The sequence below is a fragment of the Stegostoma tigrinum genome, chromosome 7 (assembly GCF_030684315.1).
Source record: "Stegostoma tigrinum isolate sSteTig4 chromosome 7, sSteTig4.hap1, whole genome shotgun sequence".
Classification (NCBI taxonomy): domain Eukaryota; kingdom Metazoa; phylum Chordata; class Chondrichthyes; order Orectolobiformes; family Stegostomatidae; genus Stegostoma; species Stegostoma tigrinum.
Window position 1 is genome coordinate 61756712 of NC_081360.1, and position 25798 is coordinate 61782509.

A 25798-nucleotide genomic window follows, 5' to 3' on the forward strand; every position below is an offset into this window, starting at 1 on the left:
CATATCTGCCAGGCATCAAGGCAAGTTTCACGCTAGACAGTGGAGAGTTGCCATTTAACAGCTTACCTTTATTAGCAACCTTACTAATTGCACATCTTGCCTCATTAGTTTGCAGCTTCCTATCTTACCAAATGCACTGAACAAGCTGGATGTCGAGAATTTTAGACGTGGAAGTCAGAACAGGCAACTTGTCATTTCAGTTCATCACTGGCTTTAAAGGGCCTCCATATTCATTACCAGGCTACATGCCGTCCACATCTATGGACATTGTCATCTGATATGTGCCAGCCTTTAGGAATCCTCAAGGCACATTTGTGATCCACATACAGGATGCTTCTGCAGTTCAAATTTATGACTCAGACTGTAGCATCAACTATCATTTGCAATTCTCTCGTAAAGGCACTTTGAATGCAGGAACATGCACCCAACTCATTGACTGGACCAGGTTACAACTCTGGTCTCTTCACTTCCTGACATAGCATTTACTCACTCATGCTTGTGACATTCCAACCTTGCATTGCCTTGCCTTTTTGCCTTTTGCCCATTCAGCCAGGGGTACTAGGCTGACACTACTGCTTTGTTGCTGTACCATTTAGCACTGACACAAAACCAGGAAACTTATCACAATTCTCATTGGTCCTTCATCAAGTGAAGGGAGATAGCTTGCAGTCTGGAGTTCTGGCACAATATGTCAAGGCTAGCTTCCATTATCAGTCTAGGGAATTGGCAATGGTCAGTCAGCTACCCTCAAGATTCAGAATCAGGATGCTCTCCAGATAAAGGATGAGGAGATGATGTCTAGCAGCCTACTGCCTGTCTTTATTCTTTATGTGCTATCATGAGGCAGATATTAAGAGAGATGAAAGTAGTTGGCACACTTAGGGTGCTGGTGGGGAGTGAGTAGGCCGTGCATAGGGTATTCAGGGATAGTGGTGTTGAGAGTTGTGCTGGGTTAGAATGAGTGGTGCAGGCAGGAGGGAGAACGGTAGTGCCTGAATCTTGGTAGGAGGTGACAGAGAAAGAGTAAGTGTGTGATATAGGAAGGAGGAGTATCATACTTACATTGGCAATGTGTAGAAGATTATCGATCTTCTTCAGACTTGCTGTGCATTCCACAGGCTGGCTAAGATTGTAGCGACCCAATGGCAACCTCAAGCCAGTCCAGTTTCTGGCCTTTGCTGCTGGTCCTGGGGAAGAGGATGTCGCACCTCTGCACCACCCTGTGCAACAGTATGCCAGATTTCCCTTCTCTACCATGTCCTGGGCAAATGTCAGGAAATGTGAAGAGCAGCTCCAGGCTCACAATACTTGTCCAAGAGCATAACAGCCTTATAACTATTGCACTGTCGTCAGGGTTGCAGGTCAACTGTTGGAAGTCCCAGCAGTGGCAACTTGTTCCAGGACCCACACATAGTAAGATGGGGCTAAAATAGGTGAAGGGGTGGGGGGCATGAGTGAAATAGAACAGGGTTAGCTCATTGATGAGGTGAATGTTTAAGATACAGCGAGCAATCCCACTAGGCCTCACAGAGAAAACACTGAACATTTTTCACTTTTTTTAATAAAACAAGACACATCTGCTCAAAGTTTGAATGCGCTCTTTATGGACAAAATATCTCCCCATACTGTGTTTGAATGAAAATGTGGGTGCTTTATATTTGGCGATGCAGCCACCAGACAACTAAAGAGCATATGATTATCCCAACATGAGGACTGCTCCATTTCTAACAATGAACTGAACATGAAATGATTATATACTGCAACATCTCCTACTACAGGTAAAAAAAAATACAAACAGTGTGGCAGTTTCATGACTGTGAATATACATGTTTTCATCTAATTATCTATAATGTATTATGCAATGTCTCTGAAAAGTTAGTAAAGTGAGTCTCAATCCATGGATGGTTGTGGTTCAGCAGTATTTACACAAGTGCATTTCATGTTCAGTATGATCCATAGAAGTTTACATTATAATTATGGCAAGCACTTTACTGCCTGAGACCGTTTTAGCAGTGGCCCCACAGCTGAGAATTCACAAATTACCAAGTTCAAACATGAAGCAACTAAGACACAAATGTTACATTTTTTGGGTCTCCCTTGAACCTTGTATTCTGGGCAACTGGCTCGAGCATCTTAAATTAGTCTGATTATCAATTTCTTAAAATATCAACAATATCAACCCTCACGTCAAACAAAGTTTTTGGAAATGTGCTTAGGAGCAAAGATCTTAGCAACTGGAGTTCCCATTTCTTCACAGCATCTTTTCCCATTGAGGATAAACAGTAGAATATCACAATATCATCTATTACTCCAAACTATTACAATTAAGGAACTTTATTTAACAGCAGAAAAATAAACAAATAAAATAATCTGTAAAACTCGAACATTGTCCACAATTAAAACAATCCTGTTGGTGTTAATGTGATTCTTTCACACTTGATAGTAGTTGCTAATTCTGGTTGTAATAAAGCTACATTTTGAGCATAGCAAAACCATACACTTGTAGGAAAAGTTTTATAAATCTTATCTCAGTTATAAACAAATTTTAGTGAAGAACAAACAGCTAGGTGTAACTGCTTGAAGGAATGAATGCCGGAAATCAGAGAATTTTTTATATCAGTATAGATAGCAGATTAAGGAGGTGTGAATAATTTACAAAACTGTGCAAAATACACACACGTTTAATCTGTTATAGTTGGTGGCTTGAAGTTCACTTCTGACAAATGGTCAGTGCCAATTGCTTGAAACTGGGAGTGGCCCATGATGAATACATATAAGTCGTGTGAATTTCACTCTACTGTTTGAAAAGAACACAACAAATGCTTGAAAACTCAAAATTAGGTTATTAGTCTTTTTCTTAAATGGTCATGTTATCGGTACAGTGATGTTGTTTTTGCTTTATTTCTCAATTACTGTAAAGTTCCAACCAATAATGCATATTTTGAAACTTTTGCACTTATTAATTCAACTGATGTGAGTGATGTCACTGCAAGATTGAAGTGGCTATTTTAATTGGCAAGTGTATTTTGACTGACTGAATGGGGTGCTGCCCTTGCTTGATGTCAGCTATGTGAGGGCTAGACCATTTTAACTGCTTGGGCTAAGATGACTATGATTGAGAGGCTTCCCATAGGAGGCATGTTGGTCACTTTGGCTTGTGAGCTCCTGTGGGCCAGCTGTTTCTGTTTTACACTGTTCGCAAATTATTGACAATAATAGTACACAAACTCTTGTAAACCACAGATTCATGACCTTATTAAATATGTCCTTCATGCATATATGCCAGCAACTTATTTAAGCTGCATGTTTGAATACATTGCGATTTTGAATAACAAATATTAGCAAAAGAGTTGAGTCACTTTTACAAGCCTAACTCACATATGCCTTTGTGCAGATTGTAGTATAACCAACTTCTCATGGAACCTAAGAAGGCTATAATCCACTTTTCTGCTGCTGAGACATTTTTTGCACTTGGTTGCTTTAAGAATGTCTTGCCTCATCCCTTAAGGAGCTTTAATAAGTGTAAAATCAATGCCTTCTAATTTGTTTTTAAGTGTTTTAATTATTGAAATTCACGCTAACAAACGGTCTGCACTCAATGATGGCATCTTTTTCAATGAATTGAATAAAACAGAGATTAGTGTGCATATGCTATTTTTAATGTGTGTGCTGCAATGTCAAATCAATATATGTAACTATTTTGCATGGTAAATGATGGTAATTAAATCTGAAAACTTTTCTATGAGTATCTCTTGTATACATCTGTGCATCACATATGGTGCACTTAGAAAAATGGGGTGGTTGCCATCCATCTGATAAATGATTTTAGCTCTGATTGTGTAGTCAGATAAGGAATGATGTCAGTATCCTACACAGAAATTTGTTTCAAATACAAGACAAATTTCTGAGACAGATTTTGCTGAGGGGACCTTTTCAAAAAAAAATTCAGAAAATTCAGTAGTTAGTAAGACAATAAAGTATGTAGAGTGAAATAATGTAGTGTAATATTGACATAGTTAAAATGAAACCATCATTGTCAAATTATTCAATATACTGAAAATAGTGCTAAACCTGCCATTTACATTCATTAGAAAGAGGGTCGATTTTAATTTTGGCAATGTTGGAAAAGAGATGGTAGCAGTACTTGTGAGTGAGTGAGTTCTTTATTTTCTCAAAGATGCAGGGAAAAGTGTTGTGTGCCACAGTCTGACACTATTTTAAGTTACAAAAAGAATGAAACAAAATTACATTCATTTTCTGTACAAGGGGCCTTCAAACACAGCTCCAGAGCTTCTGCAAGGTATCCCAAGCCTCAAGGATTCCTAGTGCTTCAGTCCCACTGCAGCAAGAACTCCTCACTCCGGGCATCATTTCACCAGTGATCCACCAAACACCACTACAGTGACCCACCAAGCACCACCACAGTGACCTGCCAAGGAGTACCACAGTGACCTGCTGAGGCCCATCACAGACAGTGACCCGCTGAGTCTGCGCTTCAGCTCTACCACTGCCAGCGCTGCTGCCAAAGACCTGCCAAATCTTTGATTCCACACTCCAGGCCTACTATAACCAGAAGTCCTCACTCCAGGCTCCGCACCCAATGATCTACCGAGTCCATGCTTTGGGTGTCCCGCAGTGGGAAGTCCTCACTCCAGCCACCGCCACTGTCGCAGCCAACAACCCACAGAGCACAGCTCCAGCTTCCCCACAATATTAGAAGAGGAAGAAAAGAGAAAACAAGAAAGAAAATTATGAGAAAGAAGAGAAAGAATGCAGCCACCAAGATAGCAGCTATAAAATCACATGGAAATCAGGTGGGCTAACTAGATGGATACAAAACTGGCTTGGTCATCGAAGACAGAGGATAGCGGTGGAAGGATATTTTTCAGAATGGAGACTGGTAAAAAGTGGCGTTCCACAGGGATCAGTCTTAGGTCCTCTGTTGTTTGTTGTATATATAAATGATCTGGAGAAAAATGTGCACAGTCTGAATAGTAAGTTTGCAGTTGATAAGAAGAGTGGTGGAGTTGCTGATATTGCCAATGATAGGTAGATTGACAACTTGGGCACAGAAATGGAAGATGGAGTTTAATCTTGACAAATGCAAGGTGATGCATTTTGGAGGATCAAATTTAGGTGTAAATTGTAGAATGTTAATGTCAGAACGCTTAGGAGTATTAATATGCAGATGGATCTGGGCGTGTAGGTCCACTGTTCCCTAAAAGTGGCAACACAAATGGCCAAAGTGATTAAGAAGGCATATGGTATACTTGCCTTCATTGGCTGGGGAATGGTGTGCAAGAGTTGGCAAATCAATTTGCAGCTATATAAAACATTTGTTGGCCTATATTTGGAGCATTGTGTGCAGTTTGGTTGCCACATTATCAGAAAGATATGGAAGCTTTGGAGAGAGTGCACGAGGATGTTGCCCGGTCTCGAGGGCATTGGCTCTGAGGAAAGGTTAAAAAGACTAGGATTGTTATCACTGGAATGACAGAGCTGAGAGGAGACCTGGTGGAGGTCTACAAACTTGAGAGGCATAGATAGGGTGGAAAATCAAGGACTTTTTCAGGTTTGAAGTTTCAATTACAAGGGGGCACAGGTTCAAGGTGAGAATGACTTTTTAAGGGAAAATGTGTGAGGAAACCTTTTCACACAGAAAGTGGTAGGACCCTGGAACCACTGTTAGAGGAGGTAGTGGAGCAGGAAGTTTGGTGACATTTAAGAGGCATCTGGATAGTTACATGAACCAAGGGGAAATAGAGGGATACAGACCAAGTAAGGGCAGAAGGTTTGTTTGTTAGTTTAGTCAGGACATGATGATTAACACAGACTTGGAGGGCTGAAGGGCCTGTTCCTGTGATGTACTTCTCTATTGTTCTATAAATCGGGTTCTAAACTCTGGGAGCAGCAACAAACCACAGCACCGGAAGATCATGTTGGGGTTTGTGGCTGACCCAATACGTTTATAAAGTTTCTCTATCGAGCCATCGAATCCAGTGGCCACCTCATCCCGCTGAATTGTTAATGTTCCCACAGCTGAGGGACAAACCACATCCCATCGCCCTGTATAGCATGGTAACCTTTTGATACAATTCAAAGTTAGCAAGATGTAATGGCAATAGGAGTGGGATACACAAACGCACATTAATTCACTACCAATTCCAGGTACCACCATTCCCAAAAGTTAAAATTGCCAAGGCTTAAGCTGTCATTGAGTTCTGGAATTATATTGAATAAGCCTGTTAAAAAAACACCATGCTTTGTAGAAATGTTCAGTTGAAATGAGTGTTGGGAGATGGTCATGAGTGGTCATTAGTAGTGAGAAGCAGTGATGCCGACTAGACTAGATGGGCCTCAATATCATTATATTCATTTGGCAAAACAAGTATAAACTGCGCCATGTGATTTTCAAGTAGGTGAGTATCAAGAAGAATTATAGAAGACAGGAAAGTCAAGAAATCCACTTATCACCTAGGAATAAGTCTTTTCAAAAGAATTTGGCTCCCAAAAATATACTTTTTGATGCTTGTAACAATTCATTGCAATCAAAAACACAAGGGAAAGTTATCTATAGGTGTTCATTGGTTCACACCATACCACAGCAAATAAATCTTACCAGGTATTTTCAAATATTTTCCCCAGTGCTTACTTCATCATTCCGTTTCAACTGGCAGGTTGTCCTTCCTTCTGATCATTCCATTGCAACTCTGTTTCCGCACTGCTGGGATGACCAATTCTTGGGGAAAGGTGACAAGTGGTCCACCATGGAAGCAAGGGCAGGGAAGCTGATTAGCAAAAAGTCAACAAAGTAAATTGTGAAATTAAGGTGGTAGCATTGGGAGGTATAAGAGTTTAGTGGAAATCAATTCAAAAGTATATCATGAAGAATAAAAGCTAGTAACGCATCAACTGTGCAAGACTCCCATATCTTTGAAACTCATGGCCTCTACCAGCTAGAAAAACAAAGGCAGCTGATGCATGGGAAAATCTCCACCTGCAAGTACACCTCTAAACTATGTGTCATCTTGACTTGGAGATATATCGCTGTACCTTCTCTGGTTAAAGTCATGAAAACCCTTTCATAACAGCTTCAGCTACTTGGTTGTTATTTTCAAGTATCTGACTGCTGAGATCCTTATCGTGGAGGTTCAACATGTTCCAGGATGATACAGAAGACCATGTCATTCCTGTTGTCTGCAACTCACATTCAATGCGAACAACGTAAAACTCAATAGGCTGCAGGTAGGAATCGCCATCATACATCATCCAGGCTGTGTTCCCACCCAAAGAAAGCAGATATCCTAGCAAGGTTTTCAACTCAAGAAAAAAGATGAGAAAAATGCCTTGTCAATAAAAAATAATCCTTTAAAGAAATGATTTACCTGACTTTTAAATCTCCAAGGTACCTGAAAGTCAAGCCAACCCTACCTTTCAGATTACCCTCTTCAGGCCAGGCAGAAAGGTCCCTGTGTCGGCATTTGTGCCTGACCCGCACACCCCTGCCCACTTGTCTGAGTCTTGGGACAACACTCACCTCTCTTTCACAGTCTTGAAACCCTCTGTATCCAACAGTCTGGTGATTAGACCCACTCTTGCTCCCACAGTCTCAGGACTCCACACACTGTCCTTCTTACAGTTTTGGAACTACACCACCCCTTTCCCTCTCTTGTGACTACTATCCACTTCCCAGTTCTGGATTTGTATTATAACAATGCCTCCACCCTGCTCCAAGATCTGGGTCCCTTGTACTCTCAATGAAGCTCAGAGGCCAGAGCATGACAGGAGAGCAAATGGACATAACAACAGAACTAGGTCGCCGTTCCTTTTATGCCACAGTTTCTCTCAAGAACCCTCACCTGCCACCAGCTTCTGACCTGTTATCTCACCAAGCCCAGTTACCTATATAAACTACCTCCTCTCTGCACTGTCAACTATTATGGATCCCAGATCAATCTGAGCCAGCATTGACTATCCCCAGGTTCTTGCTGGCTAGAGTGGAGTTGAGGGGGCACAGAGGATGAGGAAAGGAAGGCAGAGGGAGTGGAGAAGGGGAGATGAGGGGGAGAAATTGAAGGGAGATGGGAGAGGAGATAGCAAAAGTGTATGAGATGAGAAGTGGGTGATGGGTTTTGAGGAGAAAGGATAAAAGGCTTGAGGAGTCACATGGTGCCATGGATCAAATATGACACTGTCAGGATAATAAAGTTTATGTGCCACCCAACATGTTAGTTCATGTAAAATATACCACAAGGATCAATTTCTTGCTGAGACAGATGTCTTGAAGGTTATTAACATTAATTATTCATACTGCTGTAATATCATAGTCTGGAATTTGTAGTCACCAATGTTACTGCAGTGTACATGCACATAACTGATCAACTGATTCCATTGCACTGAGTGACTGAAGGTGAGGGAGGCTTCTTTATAGAAAACATTACATGTAGTGCAGCACAGAAACAGACCCTTACACCCACAAAGTCTGCGCTGACCATGATGCCATTCTAAACTAATCCCATTTGTCTGCATGTGGTCTGTATCCCTCTATTCCCCGCCTGTTCATCAGTCTGTTTCAATGCCTCTTAAATGTTGCTTCATATCTGCTTCTACCATTTCTCCTGACAGTGTGTTCCAGGTGAGTTCCAGCCTTTGTACAAAAAAGTTTCCTCACACATTTCCTTTAAACTTTCCCCCTCTCACCTTACACCTATGCTCCTCAGTGTTTGACATTTCGACCATGGGAGCAATACTCCAACTGCCAAACCTATCCATGCTTCTCATAATTTTATGTATTTCTATCAGGTCACTCCTCAGCTTTCAACGTTCTTGCAAAAACAATCCAAGTTTTTCCAACCTCTCCTTACAGATGCTACTCTCCAATCCAAGCAATATCCTGGTAAATCTCTTGTACCCTTTCCAAAACATCGACAATCTTCCTCTATTGTGACAAGCAGAGCAATACACAATACTCTAAATGTGGCCTCACTGAAGTTTTAACAGTTGCAATATGGCTTGCCAACTTTTATACATAATCACCTAACTAATGAAAGCAAGCATGCCTCATGCCTTCTTTACCACCTTATCCATTTGTGCGTTACCATGTTCAGGGAGCTATGAAATTGCAATCTGAGATTTCTTCGGATATCAATGCTCCTAAGGCTCCTACCATTTATTACATATTTTCCTCTGGCATTTAGCCTCCCAAAAATATAGTACCTCACACCTGTCCAAATTAAACTGCATCTGCCACTTGTCACCCAACTTTCCAAATGATCTACATCCTACTGTATCCTTCGATAATCTTCCTCGCTATTCACAACTCCACCAATTTTCATGTCATCTGCAAACTTAATCATTGGGTCACCTACATTTTCATTTAAATCATTTACATAGCTGACAATCAACAGAGGTTCCAGTACTGATTCTTGTGAACACCACTGATCACAGACCCCCAGTCAGAAAACTATCGCTCCATCACCACCCTCTGTCTCTAATAACCACTGCAATTTTTTTTATTCACCTTACCAACTCATGGTGGATCCCATGTGATTTAATTATCTGGACCAGCCTATCATGAGGAACCTTGCCAAATGCTTTTGTAAAATCAATTTGGACAATAGGCACTAACCTGCCCTCATAAATCATCTTCACCATTTCCTCAAAAAACACAGTCAAATTTGTTAGAGACAACCTCCCCCACAAATAGCCATGCTGACTATCTCTAATAACACCATTCATTTGCAGGAGTCCTAGCCTCTGATCTGTTTTTGTAACGATTGTGTTTATGTGGCAAGTGCAGTTGAGTTTCTGGCCAATGATAAATCACGGGATCTCAATAATGGGAGATTCAGGGTTGCCAATGCCAATGAAAGTCATGGGGTGATATTTAGATTATTTCTTATTTGAACCAGCAACTGTGAGGCTCAAATGTTACCTGCAACTTGCTTGTCCTCACATGGATAGTGTCCATATCTTATTGCATTTGAACATGGACTACTTCAGTATCTGGGGAGTTGTGAATGGTCCTGAACATTGTGCAGCATTGGTGAACATTCCCAGTTCTGACCTTATGATGGAGGGATAGTCATTGATGAAGCAGCTGAAGATGGGTGGGCCGAGGACACCAAGCTGAGGAATTCCTGAAGAGATAGCCTGGATCTGAGATGACTAACCTCTAACAACCACAATCATCTTCCTCTGTGCCAAGTATGACTCCAACCATTGGAGAGTTTCTCCCAGATTCCCATTCATTCCTGTTTTTCTGGAGACTTTTGCAGCCATACTCAGGTAAACATAGCAGTCATTCTCCCATCAATTCTGGAATTCAGTTTCTTGTCCAAAGTTGAGGTGGGAAAAGAGGATTTTGGGGGTTTGGATCAGGAGAAGGGATGTGTGAAAAGGTGTTTTGGGTTAGTGAGAAGAGGCAGGATATGAGAAGGAGTGAGGAGAGGGTGGTTGGTGATGAGATGGAGATAATTGAGGGTGGCATTGGGTGAAAAAGAAGGTGATGTTAGGAGACATGAGCCGAAGAGGTGAGAACAGGTGAAGAATAAGAATAGCACAGCTGGTGGTGATAGTAGTGTGGGAAGAGGAGTTGTATGCACAAGTAGAGATGAGGAAAGCAATGAGAGGTGAGGGAAGGCAGGAGGGGTGTAGGGAGGAGGAGAGGGGTAGGACAAGAAGGGGGAAAATGAGGAAAAGGGCTGGATGAACAGAGGCAGCTGTAATTGGAAGAGTTGGTATTGAGAGATGGGAGTGGAAGTGGGCAAGGTGGATGAGGAATGATAGAGAGCTGGAGAGAGTGGCATGAAAAAACACATGTTCAGGAGAAGGGGTGTGATGTGCAGCCAGAGGGAATGAAAGGCGGAGGAAGGTAGGGCTGGGGGAGGATTGAGAGAAAAAGTTAAATTTAACTAAGTTAACTAATATTAATGACAACATAAGGATCACTGTTGTGATTTCTCTGTATTAATCAATTGCACACTACTAAGACTTAACTGAATTTTCTCCTTTTTGATCACTTCTAGAATAAGGAGACCTTTGTTTCACCTTGATTCCCTGGTAGTTGGTTTCCGGTTATATCTGTTGAATACCATTGAGCACTTTAAACAAAAATAATTGTTTGCAACTGAAGTCCTTCGAGCATTGTTTGATTTTGGATCAGAGTCATTATTTTGAACACATCATTGCTAGATGTCAAACAATCACTAAATGAACAATGTGGAATGCAGAGCATTATCAATGAGCGTGATCAAACACTGTTGAGCTCAGGAGATATTAAAGTCTTCTGATTGGGAATGATATGGGCTAATGTATTATGGGGTGAGGAGAGTGGCTGGTGTGAGCATCCTTGATTTATTGTGGCAGTGAAATTTGAAATGTGTTCTTGGTAGTAATGTTTGTAATTCTGCCACAAACAGCAAAAGAAATCCTCCCTTGCTTGTAGCAAGCTGTCTATTTAAATATTGAGAATGCTGATTGCAAGAAGGTGCAAAAATATTTTACAAAGCATTTCCTATGTCATAAACTTTCAAGTTAATGGGTTTATATTTTGTTCAGGTGTTAAAGAGAAATAGGCCTAACATCTAATGCATTGCTGAAGTTGAGTAAGAAGCAGAGAGTCTGGAATAGAGTACATCATACATGCTTCACTCCTTTGGAAGTTAATGAGTATGAATTTCCCTCGGCCTTCCTTCTGGTTCTCTCCTGTCACTTTGCAGGAGACAAGATATATTTTGAACAACGTAATTATTTGAAATCACTCCAGAATCTGCCCATATATGTTTTTAAATCATTGTTGCTGGATAGGCCACCTGGAGAAGTTGGTAATGAGATGACTTTTTCAACATCCACAGTGCTGTTGGAAAGGGAGTTCCAGGTTTTTGACTTGAAAGAATGACAATATAGTTCAAAGCAAGGATGATGTGTTGGTTGGAGGTGGTGGTGAAGTTCCCTTGAATTTGCTTGCCTCATCCTTACAGCTGGTAAAGGCTTTGCATTTTTGAAAATGTCATTGAGGATCCTTGGAGAGTTACTGCAGTACACACTATAGATGGCCCACACTACTGCCACTATGTGTCAGTGGTGATTGGACTAAATGTTGAAGGTGGTACATGGGTTGCCAATTGAACAGGCTTCTTTATCCTGGCATCAAGAGTCTTGTTGGGCCAGCATTCATCCAGGCCAATGGAAAGTATCCCATCACATTTTTGAGCTGTGCCTTGTCAAGCTTTCTAGCATTTAGACCCCTGATTTCTGTCATTCTCTTTTTTATTTAATAAAGGATTTATATTAATTATTTTCCAATCTAAGGATATCAACCAGGAATCAAATTTTGGAAAATTAATGCCAAAGCATCAACTTTCTCACTAACCATTTCTTATCAGATCTTAGCATGAAATTCATCAGGACTTAACTCTAACAATTTACTCAGTGTGACTCCCTGTTGATTGCAATTTTCATGGGTTCCTCCTTCCCTTCCATTTCCAGATTTACAGTTTTGGATAGGTTGTTGCTTATAAGATATGTAGGATTTTTAAGATTTTCTGTTTTATGGTTCTGCATTTATTCATTCTCAGAAACCAAACTGCTGATTACGCAGATAGCAGGTAACAGAAGTTTAGAAGATGAGCAACTGAGAGTCATAATCATGGAGTTGTAGAGCATGGAAGCAGACCCTTTGGTCCAATTCATACATGCCGACCAGATATCCTAAATTAATGTAGTCCCATTTTCCACCATTTGGCCGAGATCCCTCCAACCTCTTCCTATTCATGCACCCATGCCTTTTCAATGTTGTAATTATACCAGCTCCACCACTACCTCTGGCAGCTTGTTCCATACATGCTCCACCCTCTGCATGAAAACGTTGCCCCTTAGGCCTCTTTTAAATCTTTCTCCTCTTACCTTAAACCTATGTCCTCCAGTTTTGGGCTCCTCTACCCTGGGGAAAAAAAGATCTTTGCTATCACCCTATACATGCCCCTCAAGATTTTATAAACCTCTATAAGGTCATCCCTCAACCTCCAATGCTGCAAAGAAAATAGCTCCACCCTATTCAGTCTCTTCTTATAGCTCAAAACCTCCAACACTGGCAACATCCTTGCAAACCTTTTCTGAACCCTTTCACATTTAACAGCATTTTTCCTAAAGCTAGGAGAGCAAAATTGAACACATTATACCAAAAGTAGCAATGTCCTGTATATCACAACATGACCTCCCAATCCCTATCCTTAATGAACTGACCATTTACAGTAAGTGTACCAAACACCTTCTTCACTGAAGAAGAGTAACACCCAAAACATTGACTTCTCCTGTCGTCCAGATGCTGCCTGGCTTGCTGTGTTCTTCCTGTTTTCCTCTCTTGGATTCCACCAACTGCAGATTTTTCTGTCCCTAACCTTCTTCACTAATATGTCTACCTGTGATTCAACTTTCAAAGAGCTATGAGCCTGCACCCCAAGGTGTCTTTGATTGGCAACAGGCCCCATGAGCAGCACGGTGGCTCAGTGGTTAGCACTGCAGCCTCACAGCACCAGGGACGCAGGTTCGATTCCAGCCTCGGTTTACTGTGTGGAGTTTGCACATTCTCCCTGTGTCTGCGTGGGTTTCCTCCAGGTGCTCCAGTTTCCTCCCACAGTCCAAAGATGTGCAGACTAGGTGGATTGGCCATGCTAAATTTCCCGTAGTGTTCAAGGTATGTGGGTTATAGTGGGATGGGTCTGGGTGGGATGCTTCAAGGGGCGGTGTGGACTTGTTGGTCCGAAGGGCCTGTTTCCACACTGTAGATAATCTAATCTATCAATAAGTGTATAAGTTCTGCTCTGATTTGCCCTACCAAAATGCAGTCCCTTACATTTGTTTAAATTAAACTCCATCTGCTACTCAAATAAAAACCAAATGAACTGTGAATGCTGTAAATCAGGAACAAAAAAAAAAGTTGCTGGAAAAGTTCAGCAGGTCTGGCAGCATCTGTGAAGGCGAAAGCAGAGTTAATGTTTCGGGTCCGGTGACCCTTTTTCAGAGCAAATTGTTTTCCCTCCTAATAGCTTTGCTGGCAACTTTGTTTTTGTTCCATCTGCTACAACTCAGCCCATTGGCCCATCTGATCAAGATCCTGTTGTACTCTGAGATAACCTTCTTCACTGTCCACTACATCACTAAATTTTGGTGTCACCTGCAAACTCACTAACTATACCTCCTATATTCACATCAGAACCATTTGTACAAATGACAGAAAGCAGTGGACCCAGCACTGAGGCAATTTGTACGGCACAGATTTGAATCTGTCAATGTTGTCTATTTCATGACACAAAATTTTAAAAATTTCACGACTGAACTGATGAATGAGTGATTGAAGGACTTCTTGCACAGTTCTTGACATAATTCAATACAGTTGATGACTCCATGAACAGGCAATCAATTGCAAATGCTACATTTTTCAAATCAAGGCAAACATCAGTTATAGTAGTAGATAAGTCCATTGACGGTAGAATAGAACTAGCAGAAATTCTACCCATAGTAGTAAACCTGGCATGTTTGGCACACCTTAGGAATACAAATTTGTTATAAATATTGTGACTAATATTCCTATACTTTGTTAATTACAGCTTCAAATTTTATTCTTTGCTCATATTTTTTACTGATGTTCGTTGGAGAAGAATCACATTTCACACTGTTTCACCAGAAGAGTAGTTTTTTGGTTTCTTCTTCTTCTTCTTATTATTATTATTATTATTATTATTATAATATCTTAAATAAAAACTTAAATGTTTTGTTCAATTTAACTGAATTTCTAAGCCCAATCTCAAACCAAGTATAGGAAGTGCATATAATTTTATGCAATGCAATCTGCTGTACAAATGCACTGTACTCCCACTGCCAATGGCTTGGTTATCTCATGAAATTAAAAAAGGTATACTGAATTTTCATATACCCATTATGTAGATGAGTTTTTTCCACTATCACCTAAGCAAATGGTTTAATATCGTATAGTACACTAAAAATTGAGAAATTCTAGATTCAATGCATTTTCACCTGATAGCCGAAGAATAATAGAAGTCTTATCACAAAAGAAGTCATGTCATTACTATTAATGCCACTTCTATGTCTTTTCTCTGCAGTCCTTCAAATTTTTCCTCTTCAGATAATGATCCAATTCTTCTTTGGTAGCCAAAATTGAACCTGCCTCTATCACATTCTCAGACAATGCATTCCAGTTCCTAATCACTTGCTGTGTGAAAACAAAATCCTCACATCATAATAGAGAGATAGTAGGGAATGCCGATGATCCAGAATCTGAGATAACAAGGTGTAGAGCTGGATGAACACAGCAGGCCAAGCAGCACCAGAGGAGCAAGAAAGCTGGCATTTTCGGTCTGGAACCTTCTTCAGAAAAGAAGGGTCTCAACCCAAAACATCAGCTTTCCTGCTCCTCTGATGCTGCTTGGCCTGCTGTGTTCATTCAGCTCTACACCTTGTTATCTCACATCATAACAACTTCTTTGTCAATCACCTTTGGTTCTTGATCTTGCTACTAATGGGAACAGGTTTCCCCCGACTATTCTGTCCAAACCCTTCATAACTTTGAACACTTTAGATCTCCTCTCAACTTTCTTTTCTCTACAGTGGACAGTTCTAGCTTCTGCAACTCTTCCTGTGATTCTCTTCTGCACGCTGTCTAATGCCTAACATTCTTCTTTAAGACTGCTGCCCAGAACGAGATCAAATACCCTAATTAAGGCTAAACCAGTATTTCATGCAAATGTATCATATCTTTGTTACTTCTGTATTCTGTGCCTCATTCATAAAGCTTAGAATCTCACATGCTTTATTAATCATTCTTCCAACATGCCCTGCACATACATATACCTTAAGACACAAGACTTAAAGACAAACCTGTGACGGTAATTAATTTGAGTAGTGTCTATTTACTGGACTCTATCTTGTCCTCTGAGCTCCAGATATGATGGACAGAAAGAACCTATACACTTAGGGTGCAAGTACACCAATCATTATTTCGGTAAAGAACAACAGCAGAGCATCCTGTATTAACATTGAACAATACACTACATTAATTAGAGACCTGCGCACCTTCCAAAGTTCATGATATTTAATACTTCTGTTGTTCTCCCATTTTCTAAGCTTGAAAAAAAGTCAAAACTCCCACTTGGTGATTATTTTCCTTTTTTCCTCTATTTATTTGTGGGATGTAGGCGTCTCTGGCTGGTCAGCATTTCTTGCCCATCCCTATTTGCCCTTCAGAAGGTGGTGGTGAGCTGCCTTCTTGAACCACTGCAGTCTTCCTGCTGTAGTTTGACCCACAATGCTATTAGAGAGGGAATTTCAGGATTTTGACCTAGCAACAGTGAAGGAATGGTGATATATTTCCAAGTCAGGATAGTCAGTGACTTGGAAGGGAACTTAGAGGTGGTGGTGTTTCCATACATTTTATGCCCTTGTCCTTCTAGATAGAAGTGGTTGTGGGTTTGGAAGGTGCTGTCTAAGGATCTTTGTTGAATTTCTGCATTGCATCTTGTATATAGTAAACACTGCTGCTACTGAGCATATTTTCCTACAATTTTTACTTCTTGACTTCACTGTTAAGATGTTAAATGGTGACCATTAAAAGTGTATTGTTGATCCTGACCAGATTTTACATCCTTGCATCAGAGATATTGACAGTATTTCACAGGATTTTAATATTGCTGAAAAAAATACATTTCGTAGAAGCTTTTTGTCTTCGACATATCAGGACAATTCATGAGAAATGCCAATATGAAAAGACAACAACATTGATAATGACTCTGATCATGCTTATTAGTTGAAAGGGGACTTCTGATGGAAAATATAGCAGTTAGTGATGACTGATAGTTGACTGCCAACCATAGTTTAAATATTAAACAAAGCAGGTCAACTCTGATTGGTGAAGCTATTTCTTATGGCAATGTCCTGCCTTAATTTATAAGATAATCTAGTTATAGCAAAGAAAAAAGTAAAAAGGAACAATTTTGTTATATTTTAAATTTTCATTAATTGATAAGAATAGGCTGAGGCTGTATAGGAATCCAAGAACTGAAGTTTACTGCACTGAATGTCCAACTGAATTTGTTCAATACTACTTTTTTTTTGGTTCTGTTGAAATGTGATGTTGTTAAGCCCAGAACAATATACTGAAACAGAAACATGTGGCCTCTGAAATCTTGTAATTGGATAGAAGTTATAAAGTCTCCAGGCTACCTTCTTTACAGGAACAGCTGCAATTTCAGTGATCACATATTCTAAAATTGCATCAGAATACCAGCATGTCTTTAGTGTGTGTTAAAAAAAATGCATTTCTACCAAATCTGTTTAAATGTGTTCATTGCTGAACTAGATTATCTTTTCTGTTATTACGCTGGAGTTTCCCAGTGTACCTGGAGTGAAATATTTATTCATTGCACCTGACATGGTGATCCTGATATTCTTCCCCTATAAACATTAGTTTTCAGGCATATTCGGAACATGAATATTGACTAAGGTTTTTGTTTGTGTGAGTTTAATGGCACTTATTATGACTTACACATAATTGGTTCAGCAAAATAAGCCGTAGGATTAAAAGTCAGTCCCAAATCTTGCAATTCTCTTCACTTTGCCTTCATTGCCTGTCTCTGCACTGAGCTGCATAGATGGTGTGTAGTTGCTGTATTTGCATGATAGGTATGCATTACACTCAGTACTCCAAGTTAAGGATCACCATTACAGGCTCAAGAGAAATGCTGAAAGTGTGAAAAGTGTCAATTACTATCCTTCACCCACTGAAAACTAACTCCTGTAGCTGCAGGGTCTTACTTATTTGACTGTTGTTGTTGGTGACTTTGCACATTTTTAAGTTAAAAACTTCTTGAAAAAAAAACTTTCCTTCCTCCCTTAATCTAATCTTGCCTTTCCTTTGGGATGATTTTAATTTAAAAATAAATGGTGGGTTTGGATTTTTTGGGTTAGGGGTGGCAGAAAGGTAAAATCTTGAAAATTAGGTTTTGTTCACAAACACAGCTCCAATTTAACATTTACAACATGAACTGGTGTCATAAGGTAGGCAGTTGACTAACCCAATGTAAGGTAGTGGGGTAGATTGCAACATTAAATTAGATGTGAGTCTTATTGCCATTTAAGATATAAGTACACAGATTTTCCACTGGTCAGACAGTTGTTATTTCAAGTGTAGATGGGAGATGAGTATTAGGACAGTCCCCATCATAGCAGACTCCAAAGGATTTGCCTGGGAAATTGAATTTTCCACAGGGCAATTCCTCTATGCCCAGGATTCCTCCAAAAGTCTCCACTTAAATTGAAGACTTTGGATTGTTCCAATGAAATTAGGTAAACTTGTTACTCCTGAAACATTAAGACAATTAAATACATAGTCTAACTCCTGAGAAGTGATTAAACTGGTCCTATACTTACCTAACACACTCCCAAATAATACCATCCCCAGAGGCTTACACTTCTCAGACTGACCCAAACCCACGCCCCCTACTGCAGAACCAGAAAGCAACTAACCCCCCTTCAACAACCAGAATTCTGTGTCACCCCAACTTCCACCCCTGCCAGATTATACGCAACCCCTCGATCATTGGATCCAACCTTATACCAGCATCCCCACTGAATCCAAATTGCTCATGCTCCCACTTGATCCTGAGACAACTCTCTCAGAACTTGGCCACTCACACCATCCTGCCAGGCCCCGTTAAACCTCAACTGTCTCTTCTGGACTTGACTCAATCCTCCATCTCTTGCTGCCAGACCTGATTTCTGCCACACAGCCCCACTTGGCATAAATACCACATTGCTTATCTTGTCAGAATGCAAACTGACACCCTACCCATTCAGCACCTGTACCCACCCCCAAATCTGGTAATCTCACCTGCCAATACCCTATGATCACACCTACCTCATGTACATGCAGTTTGACAATGGCAGCAGCTGTCAAATTGAGTGTCCAGACCTTTAGATTCCTGAATTTAGCAGCTGACTGCTGTGAAAAGGTGGGTGGGGGGTGGTTTCACTTCCTCTGACAGACCTGCACTGCAAAAGATATGTCTAGCAGCTTCTTTGAAGTGAGACGTTATTGGTTTGAGGGGACAAATGCCTTCCCATCAACCTCCTGAAACCAGGCACCTGCTTCTGTCCATCAGGCACTGACCCTGCTGCTAAACTCCACTAGGCCTCTTCACATCAAGGTCCCTGATCCAACCAAGAACACTCCAATCTGTTTACACAGCCCCATCAACAAACATGGAGTCTTCATGCACCCAGCAAATCCTGTTCTGCCCCACCACAACCAAATAATGATTTCCTCATTTCCAGAAGTCTTTCCAACCCTCTGACTCCCAACTTCCATCAGATAGATAATGCATGCAACCTATCTCACCTCAGGCTGACCATCATCATATTCCTCTGTTCAATTCACCACTTACCCCATGACCAATTTCTTTACTCCTCCAGTCAAACCAGCAACTCTGGTATGGACTTTGTTCATGCTGTGGCTATCACTGACTACCTCCCTGTTCAAATAATGGCCCCAGCTGTCAAACATGGCATCCTCTGGGCAGGAAACCAATCAGTGACATTATTGACAGTTGTGGAGTTAAAGCTTCACATTGTATTTGGAAATGCTTTCTAACAGATCTGTGTGCTAGGGGTCAGGTCAATAAATGCTCTCCCCTTTAATTCTCTTTCTGTACCTGGCCTGATATTGATTCCATTTGGTCTAATTTAAACCTGCTTCCCAATACTCTCCCTGTTTATTTCACAAAGCTTCAAGCTAATTGATAAATGAGGTAGTCAGACGCTTGGCCTGTTCACTCAGGTCCTAATGTTCTGATTTTTTGGATGTGCTCTTATCAGCACATACTTGAAACAAAATTTAAAAGCTCAAAAACTGTGCAAGGACAAATCTGATGGCAGTTACATTTTGATGGCCTGCTACAGCAACATTTGAGTCATTGGGCAGAATCTTCTGCACTTAGCCCCAGGCAAGATGAATGGCAAAAAGACTTTCAAATGCTGAACCCTGCACTCTGACATTTGCACAATTCTCATGCAAAGCACTTCTCACAAAAGAAACCTGACAACACTGATCAATTCTATCTTATGCAGGTACCTTATATCCCCATCTAAACAGCTAACTGTCACACTGTTCTTTATTGTCCTATTGCATATAAGCCACAGTCAGCTGCCACAAATATTATCTTAGTCTCCTTTCTCCACAAGCCATTTAGGCCAACATGCTCATCTCTGCTTTCAACTCCTTGCAAGAGGAAAAAATTGTAACCCTCTAGATATGCAAAAGAGATCCAATTACTTAAAAAAATCAACTTACCTAACAGATCTAAGAGGTCACTTTCAATCTCACTCTGTAGATATTTGAAAGGGAGTGGGGTAATGTTGTGATTCTAGCCCTACATGTTTTTCAGGAGATTTACCTCCCAACATCCAAAGGTACATTTATATACTAGCCTGCGAGCATTCATCACATGCCACTCACTCACTCACTGTCCAACATTCCAAACATCCATTCTTTCTATGAGTGATCATGGGAACTGCAGATGCTGGAGAATCCAAGATAACAAAGTGTGAAGCTGGATGAACACAGCAGGCCAAGCAGCATCTCAGTAGCACAAATGCTGACGTTTCGGGCCTAGACCCTTCATCAGAGAGGGGGATGGGGTGAGGGTTCTGGAGTAAATAGGGAGAGAGGGGGAGGCTGACCGAAGATGGAGAGAAAAGAAGATAGGTGGAGAGGACAGTATAGGTGGGGAGGTAGGGAGGGGATAGGTCAGTCCAGGGAAGACGGACAGGTCAAGGAGGTGGGATGAGGTTAGTAGGTAGGAAATGGAGGTGCGGCTTGGGGTGGGAGGAAGGGATGGGTGAGAGGAAGAACAGGTTAGGGAGGCAGAGACAGGCTGGGCTGGTTTTGGGTTGCAGTGGGGGGAGGGGAAGAGCTGGGCTGGTTGTGTGGTGCAGTGGGGGGAGGGGACGAACTGGGCTGGTTTTGGGATGCGGTGGGGGAAGGGGAGATTTTGAAGCTGGTGAAGTCCACATTGATACCATTGGGCTGCAGGGTTCCCAAGCGGAATATGAGCTGCTGTTCCTGCAACCTTTGGGTGGCATCATTGTGGCACTGCAGGAGGCCCATGATGGACATGTCATCTAAAGAATGGGAGGGGGAGTGGAAATGGTTTGCGACTGGGAGGTGCAGTTGTTTATTGCGAACCGAGCGGAGGTGTTCTACAAAGCGGTCCCCAAGCCTCCGCTTGGTTTCCCCAATGTAGAGGAAGCCACACCGGGTACAATGGATACAGTATACCACATTGGCGGATTTGCAAGTGAACCTCTGCTTAATATGGAAAGTCATCTTGGGGCCTGGGATAGGGGTGAGGGAGACCACACCCAGCACCTTCCCCTGCAACTGCAGGAAATGCTACACTTGCCCCCACACCTCCTCCCTCACCCCTCATGGGCCTTCTGTAGTGCCACAATGATGCCACTCGAAGGTTGCAGGAACAGCAACTCACATTCCGCTTGGGAACCCTGCAGCCCAATGGTATCAACGTGGACTTCACCAGCTTCAAAATCTCCCCTTCCCCCACCGCATCCCAAAACCAGCCCAGTTCGTCCCCTTCCCCCACTGCACCACACAACCAGCCCAGCTCTTCCCCTCCTCCCACTGCATCCCAAAACCAGCCCAGCCTGTCTCTGCCTCCCTAACCTGTTCTTCCTCTCACCCATCCCTTCCTCCCACCCCAAGCTGCACCTCCATTTCCTGCCTACTAACCTCATCCCACCTCCTTGACCTGTCCGTCTTCCCTGGACTGACCTATCCCCTCCCTACCTCCCCACCTATACTCTCTTCTCCACCTATCTTCTTTTCTCTCCATCTTCAGTCCGCCTCCCCCTCTCTCCCTATTTATTCCAGAACCCTCACCCCATCGCCCTCTCTGACGAAGGGTCTAAGCCCGAAATGTCAGCTTTTGTGCTCCTGAGATGCTGCTTGGCTTGCTGTGTTCATCCAGCTTCACACTTTGTTATCATCCATTCTTTCTAACTTAGTAGTCATATTAATCTGATTCTTCAGAAAACTGATGCATTTTGGATATCTGCAAGAACAATGTTAATAATTTTTAGAGCTTAATTTTTTTAAAAAGAATTATATTACACAATACGGCTCCTGTACTGAAATACTGTTCTAACAGCACCTGTACTTGCAAGGAAGGAAGGAAGGGTGGATATTCAGTGTAACATAAATTATATAGGTTAGTCATAGTAATAGTGAAAAATATCTGTGCTCTGACTAGAGAAAAAAATCTGAAGTTAGTAAGCAGTTTCCATCATGAAATGTTATCAGTTACCATACAACAGTCAGTTAACATTTAATGCACATGTTTCCTGGGTAAATAAAAACTATGAAATAGCTAAATGTTTATATTTTTATCATCACATTAAATTTTCCTGACAGCAAACAACCTTTTCCTCTCTTCAATGGTCCATTTGTTTCTTTAGTGATTGATCTGTTTAAAATTCCCATTTTTAAACTGAACTGATCACAGTGTATGGCTCATAGCCAGCCACTGACCAACATACACTCGGTTATGCAACACTATAAAGACTAAGAAGCTGAGCATTTTAATTATTAAGAAGGTTCATTGCTCATTAAAAAGTTAATGATGGAAAAATTGCTGGTGTGATACTTTGGTGCATATCGTGTTTGCAGTTTCCCTTTTCTTTTTATCAACACAGAACAGATTTAGGAGTCAAAATTCAATCAAAGGATTAGCTAGATCCTGCTCCTAGGCTCAAAAATAATCAAAAATAGCCAGATACATTATATGGAAAATACCTGCTCGCATTGAAATGAAACTTAAGTCTTCCATTTGTGCATGGAAGACTTCAAGTGTTAAAACTATCCAAGCAGCTATTTCAGCTAAATAATTACATTGGCTCTCAATTTCTTGATACCAACAATATCATTGAATGACACTTATACACTATTATAATATTTTTATTTGTAATTCTATTTTAGTTCATCCTCTATCTAATCAATCTTAGTTTTACTATTTTGGAAATAAGGCAATTGTGAGTTGTTTTAAAAAGACCCCATCATTTTCTTACAGAACTCAGTCAAGACTTAAATTTGGTTTTAATTTTAGAATTTACATTTAAGTTCAGTGTTATTGGGCCGACAAATTCAGCATAAACTAATTGGCAAAGAAACATAAAATTCATTTATGAAGGCTCAGATTATAGGAAGCATATATGCTGTGGTGTCATCATTGATTTGTTTTGGGCATTTTTCCAATATTTTTACACTGAATGTAAGTTAAGCATTAAGATTGTAATATGAGCTATGTAACACTAAAATAATAATCTAGTTTTTTTAATGGAGAGAGAAACAACCTAAACTAACTCGGCTTCTTTAATTAATAGCAATGAATGTTAAGAAATAGATGTTTGCTGATGGTCACACATAGTTAGGAACCACCTACAATTCCTTAGACACTGTGCCCATTGTAGTAAGACCGGGTCAACATTCATGCTTGGGCTGGAAGGCTGATTTGTCATACCCACATGTCATGGTCTATGACAATTCAGGATGATGGTTCACCATTACCTTCTTGGGTACAATTAGGAATCGGCAAATGATGGTGGCCAAGTCTCATGACTGAAGAGAAAGGATTTTGCCAGTCAGCAGTGAGGATCAACACTGTTCCACTGAGAAGAAAGTGCAGGCTACCAGAATCTATGAAGGATCAGCGACCTTAATCCATAAATGCTCCTTGACATGCTAAGTATTCTCAATATTTCCTATTATCCGATATCTGTAGTATTTTGCTTTTGTATTAAAATAAGTATGATTTTTTTCAGAAACACTCCTTCAGATTATTCAAACCTGATCAAGATCAAACAAATTCTTGTATTGGAAGATCAAATTCAGAAGCGAGTCTGCAAGTATAAACAACTTCAACCAGTCTAGATAACACAATGTGGAGCTGGACGAACACAGCAGGCCAGGCAGCATCAGAGGAGCAGGGAAGCTGACGTTTCGGCTCTGTAAGATCCCAACCTGAAACATCAGCTTCCCTGCTCCTCTGATGCAGTCTGGCCTGCTGTGTTCCTCCAGCTCCACACTGTGTTATCTCAGACTCCTGCATTGGCAGTTCTTACTATCTCTCAACTACTCTAGAGCTTTGCAAAACAAGATTCAACGTAATTAGATAAAAGCACAGGATGCAAATAATGAAGATCTGAAATAAATGCAAAATGAACTAGAGAAACTCAAGAAGTCTGGCAGCATCTTTGGAGATTGAAAAAGAGTTAATATTTCAAGTCTAACATGACACTTATTCAGAACAAGTCAGTTAGATTTAGGAATGATAGTACAGTGGTACTCTTATTGGATTAGGAGTCTCAGCAGATAATTGCACTACCTTCTCCGGGGCCTGGTTAGGTCATGCTTTACCTGAGAATGTTGATAGGGTTTGGACATAATCTGTGAAAGTGGCACAAATAAAACAGAGTAGAACCCAGAGGTTCACCATAATGTTCAGAGTACAAGGCTTCAAACCCCATAGGGCCATTAGGGAAATTTAAATTTGATCAATTAATAGATCTAGAACAAAATGCTTGTCTCATTGATAATATTCATGAAGCAACTGGATTTTGTAAAATGACCACCTAGTTCATTAATACCCTGCAGGAGAGAAAATCTGCCATCCTTGCCTAGTCTGGCTGCATGCAACTTCAGCCCACAGCATTGTAATTGATTTGTAATTGTCCTCTGAAATAGCTTACACCCCATTCAGTTCAAGGACAATTAGAAATGGACAATAAATGCTCACATCCCAAGTACAATTGTTTTTTTTTCAAAATTGCTTAAAATGATTTGAGGAATACTATTTTATTCCTCAAATACTTCAGTGTATGGTGTGTTTTTTTTTCAGTTATTCACACTGGGTCATGATATATTCTCGTCCCTTCCTAAACCCCTTACCCTCCACGTATATCTGTGAATCCACCACAGTGTCTCTGTCACTGCAGGCAGAAAACTTGAAAAGGAGCAGAGTTAGCAAACAGCCAAAGACAGTGGGTCCTTAAGGCATTTTCCACTTCAGCTGATTCCAGCAATGCCATCGAACTTCACTGTAAAATCTGTCTTTTCCTTGTGCTTTTCCCTCTGAGGACACACAAATTGATCACTTTTTAACAATGCAGTTGCCCTGACAGATTTCAATTTGTCATTGTTGTACAGTGTTCATAAAAAATGCACTTTGTTCTACACCTGCTATCTCCAGGCTAATTGTAGCAACCAAAGCCCCATTCAAACTTCCAGGGTCACAGCTGAGCTATAAATTTCTATAAAGGAATGAACTTTAAATTGTCTTCTGGATTGTAATTGGATGAGTCTTTTGATTCCATCTCATTGATGCTATTTTACAATAATGGCAGGTTGTTAAAACAGTAAGTACAATAAACAAATATATACTGAGAGTGTGGAAATATCTGAAATTTTAAAAATCAACAAAAATAGATGAAACTGCTCAGTGGATCTGGCAATACCTTTTGAGAGAGAAACAACGTTAATTGTCCAAATCTTCTCGTATCCAGATCATTTGAGATGACAGGTAAGTTGGGAGATGGGTGTCGGAAACCCAGAAGTCCTGACACACATGAGGAATTTGCCTGAGAGGTTTAAACTTCTGTTGGACTGATTTCTGCTGTGTAACACACCGAGCTCAGGTTCAGATACCTGGAAAGGTTT

At 40.8% G+C, this 25798-nt stretch overlaps 1 long non-coding RNA gene across 1 annotated transcript; it reads right to left on the reverse strand.

Moving 5' to 3' along the window:
* Window positions 1-1297: 1297 nt before the first annotated feature.
* On the reverse strand, window positions 1298-25760 carry LOC125453770 (uncharacterized). The gene is made up of 3 exons (XR_007247849.2): window positions 25597-25760; window positions 6653-6788; window positions 1298-1424 (listed from the first exon to the last, which is right to left on the reverse strand). It is a non-coding gene; the product is annotated as an uncharacterized LOC125453770 (long non-coding RNA).
* Window positions 25761-25798: the final 38 nt, after the last annotated feature.